Source organism: Monodelphis domestica, chromosome 1 (assembly GCF_027887165.1).
Source record: "Monodelphis domestica isolate mMonDom1 chromosome 1, mMonDom1.pri, whole genome shotgun sequence".
Lineage (NCBI taxonomy): Eukaryota > Metazoa > Chordata > Mammalia > Didelphimorphia > Didelphidae > Monodelphis > Monodelphis domestica.
The window spans coordinates 563,878,169-563,885,825 of record NC_077227.1 but is presented as its reverse complement, the minus strand read 5'-3'; the positions used below and the strand labels follow the sequence as shown (position 1 = coordinate 563,885,825).

The 7,657-nt window shown below is 39.2% G+C and overlaps 1 long non-coding RNA gene across 2 annotated transcripts in view; it reads right to left on the bottom strand.

Annotated features, from left to right (window-relative positions):
• Positions 1-1,573: 1,573 nt before the first annotated feature.
• LOC103102003 (uncharacterized) overlaps positions 1,574-7,657 on the bottom strand; it is a 31,713-nt gene continuing 25,629 nt past the window's right edge. For both annotated transcript variants that reach the window (XR_008915525.1, XR_008915524.1), the window contains exons 2-3: positions 2,368-2,466; positions 1,574-2,076 (exon numbers count right to left, since the gene is read on the bottom strand). This is a non-coding gene — a long non-coding RNA (uncharacterized LOC103102003). The remainder of the gene's footprint in view (positions 2,077-2,367; positions 2,467-7,657) is intronic.

Below are 7,657 nucleotides of genomic sequence, written 5' to 3'. Positions count from 1 at the left end.
CATCCTCTTTACCTCGTCTTTCATCTCCTTTTTTCTCATCTTTCATCTTCTTCACCTCATCTTTTATCTGCTTTGCCTCATCTTTCATCTCCTTTGCCTCATTTCCAGCTGGTTGATTTTGACTTTCAAGACACTATTTTCTTGTTTTAGTTCAAGTGCCTCTGTTTCCAGATATCTTATCTTAGTTTTTAAGTTCTTTTCCCAATTATCTTCAGCCTCTCTTAATTGCATTTTGAATTGCATTTTGAGTTCTTCCAAAGCCTATTTCCAATTCGCTGGTATTTCTGATTTTTCCTTTGCTGGTCCCTCCCCCTCTGATTTGTTTGCTCTTTGCTCATTACCTGTGCAGAAGCTGTCTATTGTAATTTCTTTCTTCTTTTTCTATTCTTTGCTCGAGTTTACCCCTTCTTTGCTCCCCATATTTGTTGTGCTCTTGCTCCTCTCATTTTTTTTTTTTGGTTTTGGGGCTGTCAGTCTCCCCTCTTGGAACTTTGTCAGATCTCTTGGTACAGTCTCTAGGAGAGGAATGTTAGCTTTCCTGTCCTCTGGAGGCTTTTGATTGGATTAAGTTCAACTTTGTTGGGCTGTATGTGCTCTGAGGTGGAAGACTCCTGGAAGGCTGTGCTGCCCAGGCTCTCTCCAGTTTTCTCCAGCTGCTTCTCCACTGTCCACAAGGTTCCCCAGTACCTTTGCCCACCCTGAGGCTCCTGTCCTTGATGGAGGCCTTGCACTCTAGGGGGTGGAGGGGTCCCAGCCTCCATGAGCTCTGAGGAGTCCTGATGGTATTAGGTTCAACTGGATTGGTCTGGATGTGCCCTGAGGCACCTGTGAGACTGCAGCCAGATTGAAGGACCCAGCCACAGACATGGTCTCTCCCTGGCTTCTTCCCCACTCTCCACGCTGGAAGCTCTGAGCCCGGCACCCCACTGCTCACAAGGTAGACCCTCCAAACCAGCACCTTTTCCCGCCCAGAGTTCCCACTGCCACTGGGGGCTCAGCCCTCTGGGTTGGGGGTAAGGGGGGTCCTTCCCTCTGCCTTCCCCTTAGACCCGAGCGTTCTCAGATTCTGGTTTTGTGGGGGGGCATACCTTTTGATTTGAGTCCAGAAGGAGGGTTCCCCGTCTCTGTCCTGTTCTTAAGTTTGAATTTCAGTTTCCAGGAGCATTCAGTTTGTGATTGGTAAGGAAGGGTTTTCAGAGGTCTGAACTTTTGCTGCTTCTAAGCCACTATCTTGACTCTGCCTCTTTTAATTTGTCTTTATATCAGTGTTGATGTATGAGATCTTACCATAAAAGAAAGACTGATAGATAGAACAAGTCCCTGTCAGGACTGGATCTACATATTAATTAACATATATAAACCTGTTAATATAGTTCATTTTATGGAAAAAATTTTTCATGTCGAAGAAACAGTTGCATTGTGTTAAGTTATTTGGCCCTTTTCTTCTTGGATGTTATAATTTTCTTGGAAATAAAATACAACTGTCAAAATTCTTAGATGGTCCATTAAGAAATCAATTGTTTCTCCCCTGAACACACACACACACACATATGGACACAAGTTTTTTTTCCAGGTTCAATCTTTATGTTTTTTGAGATTATTTCTTCAAACATAGACATGTTAAATCCACACATACTCATAACAACATCTATAAATATTATATTTTGAAAGTCAATGAGTATGGTAGATATGAATGTGGCTATTTGAAGCATTTAGTCTTTTTTCTGCATTTGATGAACAATAATATATAACATGTATTACAATTATTATTCCCATTATATTGTTGGTGAAGAAAATTTGAAATATTTTAAGGGAACTTTCATTTTCTCTGGGCATCTTGCTTTAAAAAATTATCAGTGTTAATTGAATCATAATCTACTGCTGGATTGAGATCACTTCATTCTCCCTTTTTTCTAACTGCTTAATAATTTTCCAAGCAAATCATGATTCTTTCTCCTCAATAATTGCAGTAGTTTCCATTCTCCTGGCTCCCTCTCAGGAAGTGGATCTTCATGTGAGTCAGAATCTCTAAGCCAAGTTTGAAGTAGTACAGACTTCAGGCATCCAATTTGTACCCTTAAAGAAAAAACTTGAATTATTGTATTCAGTCTTATAAATCTCAACTTATCATTTGAGAATTTATACAGATGGTTTTAAAAAAGCTGCAATCTAACAAGGACACATTCACACTAAAGGAACTGACTTTGCAAATCACCTGAATTAGCTGTTTAGAAAAGGAGTCAGTGGTGATTTCCCTTGTATAAAGGTACATTTGTGAAATCCTTTTGGAGACAACTATTATTTCAGTCTACTCTATCATGTGTAATGATACCTCTATTAATGAGGTTATAGATAGTCTGGACCTACCTTAGGCTGATTCAAAGCTCTACTTGATTATAATCCATTATATGTCAGCCTCTACCTAGTTATCCCTTAATCTCCAATCCATTTGAGGAATTGTGTTCTCTGTGGATAAAAAAAAAAGTCATATTTTCAGAGTATGAGTCATTAATCCTTGGCACAAACAGGCATCTTACATGCCCAGAATGTCTACTCGTGGGTGAACCACCCCCATTACTCATCAAATACATGTCATTTCAGAACTGGACATAAATTCCTGAATTTTCTTGGGTGTCTTATTTGGTTTATTACTGCTTTTGGAAAGTTAAATAACTCATCAGACTATGAGAAAAAAATCTAGGCTATGAAAAGTGGTGTTCAGCAGCAGCACATAATATGGAAAAAGCTGGTTGATCCTAATTTTCTGCCACTTGGGGTGGGGAAGTGATTCATATAAACACATTGATAGGAACACTCAATGAAAGCCTGCATGGTACTTGTATTAGCCTGAAGGTGTGAGTGATGAGGCAAGAAATAAATGTTTTTGTGTATTTCAGGGAGGGGATGATTAAGATTGTTTTTATGTCCCACAGGTCCAGAGTTATCTATTTCCATTCTGTTATTTTAAAGAAGAATTAAAAGAAGTCCAAAGAAGTTAAGTGACCTGCCAGAGTTGCCACAGGTATTAAATAGTACAATTGGGAATCAAATGCATGTTTGGGGACTCCTACATCTAGTACTTATTCCTCTAAATTATCCCATCATTATCCATGACTAATGAAAAAGAGTAATTTGTACCTCACACCTAGCAGATTGGCTATCATGATAGCAAAGGAAAGTAATGAATGCTGGAGGGGGCGTGGCAAAATTGGGACATTAATGCATTGCTGGTGGAGTTGTGAATTGATCCAACCATTCTGGAGGGCATTTGGAACTATGCCCAAAGGGTGCTAAAAGACTGTCTACCCTTCCATCCAGCCATAGCACTGCTTGGTTTGTACCCCAAAGAGATAATAAGGAAAAAAGGAAATAATATTCTTGTACAAGAATATTCATAGCCACATTCTTTGTGGTGACAAAAAACTAGAAAATAAGGGTATGCCCTCCAATTGGGGAATGGCTGAACAAATTGTGGTATCTGTTGGTGATGGAATACTATTGTGCTCTCTCTCCTTTGCCTCACTGAGCAATATTCCCTCTCTCTCCTCAACTCCTCCATTCCCTGCTACAAACCTTCCATATCCCCTGTTCTTCATATCCTCCATCTCTCCCAATAAATTTTACATAATGAACTGGAGAAATTCCATGTGATCTGGAATGACCTCCAGGAATTCATGAAGAGTGAAAGGAGCAAAACCAGGAGAACTTTATACACAGAGACTGATACACCATAGTACAACTGAATGTAATGGACTTCTCTAGTAGTAGCAATGCAATGATCCAGGACAATTCTGAGGGACTTATGAGAAAGAACGCTATCCACATACAGAGGAAGAACTGTGGGAGTAGAAACACAGAAGAAAAACAATTGCTTAATCACATGGGTCACTGGGGATATGATTGGTGTAACAGAGGCTGGCACTAAGGGAAAATGCCAGGCTGAACAGTGTGTGGAACTGATCACCTCAATGGGGGAGGGGCCCCAGGAGATTGGATTCTGGAGGAGGAAGAGATTCTAGATGGTAGAGGAGTTAGTTGAAGTCAAGGGGTACAGTTTTTCAGAATAGAGAGAAAAAGAGGAGACCTCCTTTCTCAAAGCAGGATTCAGGGAAGACAGTTTATATTTGGGCTGGATCAGAGAGAGGAGAGGGTGTTTGAAGATTTTCCCTCTTCTGGCTTCCATCCTTTGCTATGGCTGCTCTCCCAGATTTGCTCTTATCCCTCTTGTCCCCCCTCTACTACTCGAGACCAAAGGGTCTCCCCTTAATCTGTTCACTCATAGTTGATTCACAGCTTAGGGGAAAGATAACTATTTAATGCCAAATTAATTCACTCAGGATAATAAGTAATAACTGACAGGGAAAAGAATGGGAAAGTAAAATGGAAAAAGGGGGTCCTGTCTCTACTGTCTCTATATAAAACCCTTTTTCCCCCCTCCTCGAGTTTTGGGGGAACTCAGGCTTTTTAAGCCTGAGCCCCCTGATAGAAAGTCAGGTTGGCTGACCCTGGGTTTGGTCCTTTGGCCACAGATTAGACCCAGGGCAACAGGAACTGAGGTAAAGTCTGACAGAGATTCAAATTCAATAGTCTTTTTCAATTGGGAAATGTTGGGGGAAAGGATTTCCAGCCACAAGGGGGAAAAGTGGGTAACCATCAGGAGAAAGTCTTATTCAACCTTCTCTCTTTGGCTTCTACTGACTGAGAGACCAACTCTTCTACCAGCCAGAATCTTCTCCTCCTCCAGAATCCAATCTTCTGGGGCCCCTACCCCATTGAGTGATCAGTTCCACACACTCTTCAGCCTGGCACTTTTCTTTAGTGCCAGTCTCTGTCACAAAGGGGATGTAGACTCTAAATTATCACCCTAGTGCAAATATCAATAACATGGAAGTAGGTCTTGCTCAATGACACATGTAAAACCTAGTGGAATTGCGCATTGATTATGGGAGGGGGCTGGAAGGTGAGGAGGGAAAGAACATAAATCTTGTAGCCATGGAAAAATATTCTAAATTAACTAATTAAATAAAATTTTCCAAAAATAAGTGATTTGATCTTGTGCCAATATAATATCTAGAATAAAAGAGTTGATGATTCTGTCGTATCTTGCACTCATTATGCTAAATCTGAAATTGAAAGTTCATTTCTTGGAACTTTAGGAAAAACATTGGAGCATTGTTCAGAGAACTATAAACAATGTGTAGAATATATGTCATAAGAGGCTTCATTGAAGTAAGTTTGTGTGTGTGTTAGATTTAAATTAGTTTTGAGGGTTAAATAGTTGTAGATAAGAGAGTGGGAGCCATAAACTGTGATAATTAAAATGTTTTGGAGCAAGGGAAATATATAAGAATTATGACCTCTGAAATATGTTTTCTACTGTGTCTTGGTTTTATATAAATATAAAATGGTCACCAGGGAATATATTCCCAATTTATGAATATGCCCAAGCCAACTGGGTTTTATAGAGAAATTTAATTTATAATAAACTGATTAATCAATAGTAAAAGAGGGAAAGTAAGAAAGGAATAAGAATGAAGGGCCTCAAGCCAATAAGGCCTAGACCTCAGTCCTAAGAGATAAATCAGTCAGTTGGTTATATCACTCACCCAAGATCTCTCTAGGTAAGGCTTCTCATGCCAACCTCAGGCTCCACCTTCAAGAGAGCCTCCTTTCAAGAAATGTTTTCAGACAATTCTCCTCCTGACTCCTCCTGAGTTCTCCTTCCACAACCTCCTTCAAGACCTCTCCAGGAGCTCTCCCTCCAGGACCTCTCTCTTCTCAGACCTCCTCCAGAGCATCAAACTCCCACTATCTTTAAGCAAACCATCTAAGTCCCCTGCCCTCAGTTCTCACATCTACCAATCACTGTCCATGTCTCCCCTGTGCCAATGGTGGCTCTAGCTTAACCCAGGACCGCCAAGAGGTCTGTTCCCTTTGCACATGTCTGTAGAAGGTCATATTCTCAAATAATTAAATCTTGATCTTTGCTGCAGTCCTTCCTAAATCCTGTTACTCTGAGTAGGGTGGAGATTGTAGTTTCCAAGACCTGGTTCTGTCATTCCAAGTATCTCTATTGTATCAATTCTAAAATCAATCATGACTCAAAGAACTTCCTGTTCTATGCTTAAGCATAGGTCAAAGCCCTTTCCACTGTTTAGCAAAAGGTTTCTGTCCTAAAGTATTCTTAAGTAGGGAGGAGAAGGATCCTCCCATGCAAAGGAGTTTCATATTCCAATAGAGTTCTTACTATCAGTAGGAAATAATTTCAAGTATGAAATTTCCCATTGGGGAATTTTCCAACATTCATAAGTCTAAGAAATTTTAAGGTTTACATGTGATTATCCTGGAGAAGAGAAGACTCATGAGAAACATGATTACACAATTCAAAATTTTGAAAGTCTGCATTTCTCCTACATGGTCCCAGAGGGCAGCTATGTCAGAGAAAAAGATTCCAGCTCAATATATCCAAAAGTGAAATGGACCTCTTCAGAGAAATAGTGACTTTCTTCTTCTGGCAGGTCCCATATTAAGGATATTGGAGAATATATTCCTGTTTCAAGAATGGGTCAGAGCAGATCACCTCAGATGTCACATTTAACTTTAAGATTCTAAGATGTGACATGTATGAAGTTAAATAATGTGTCCTTAAAAATGCTGAGTGGACTAGGAGAACCAGATGAAAGAGAGAATGAACCATTATTTTTCTGGAAGCACCTCTATAGGTACCATGTTCTTTGTTGATGCTAAACCATAAATGACCGAGACACTGGCAACATATTAACTTATATTATTCTCTGCAAAATATAAGGTAATTTCAGTGATAAGACTTTCCAGTTTCATTCATTCTGAGAATTTACCTATTTTGTTGATTATAGAGAATCTTTTGGAACTGTTCCTGGGCTATTATTCAGAATATTCATGTTATAAGCCTAGATAGAAATTCAATTTGCTTTGAAGCTTTGGGAAAGACTTTTAGGCTCTCTGTGTTTGTTTCTTCTGTTTGTAAAATATTGGTAGCATTACAAGTACTATAATGTGTGACTTAAATGACAGCATACATCTGAAAGTCTTTTGAAAAGTTAAAAGCTCAGAGTCAAGTTTTACCATGATTTTTACATTGCAAAAAGAAGAGGCAGAATAGTATTCATATGCATGTTCTGGCATACATTCAATTTCTTAGTCCTGAGAAATAGGAATCTGAGACTGAACCCTCTGGCTCACATGCTCAGAAAGATATCAGTCCAACTTGATGTAATTATCAATATGAAAGTGGTCGGTTCACAAGTACGCTGTGTTTCCTAAGACAAAACAGAGCTCCTGTCACACTGTTAATGGCAGTTCTATCATGTGTGAAGAGGAAAACAACCAATTTTGCAACATTCTTGGGAAGCTTCTTTTTATTAACACTTTATGTCCCATGACTATTCCCTTCCTCTTTTAAGAAAGTTAAGGAAAGAGAGACTGGAAAAACAAAGCCATTCAAATAATCACACATGTACTAAAGAAGTTGTTTCACATTTCTTGCATATAACTTTATTGGATTTAGTAGATTTTTTAAAAGTTAGATTGTGGCATATCAGTTGAGACACATAATCCATATGGAAAAGAATGTTGGAAATTCTAATTTGAGATTTCCTCTTGAGCATTTCCATCTGGT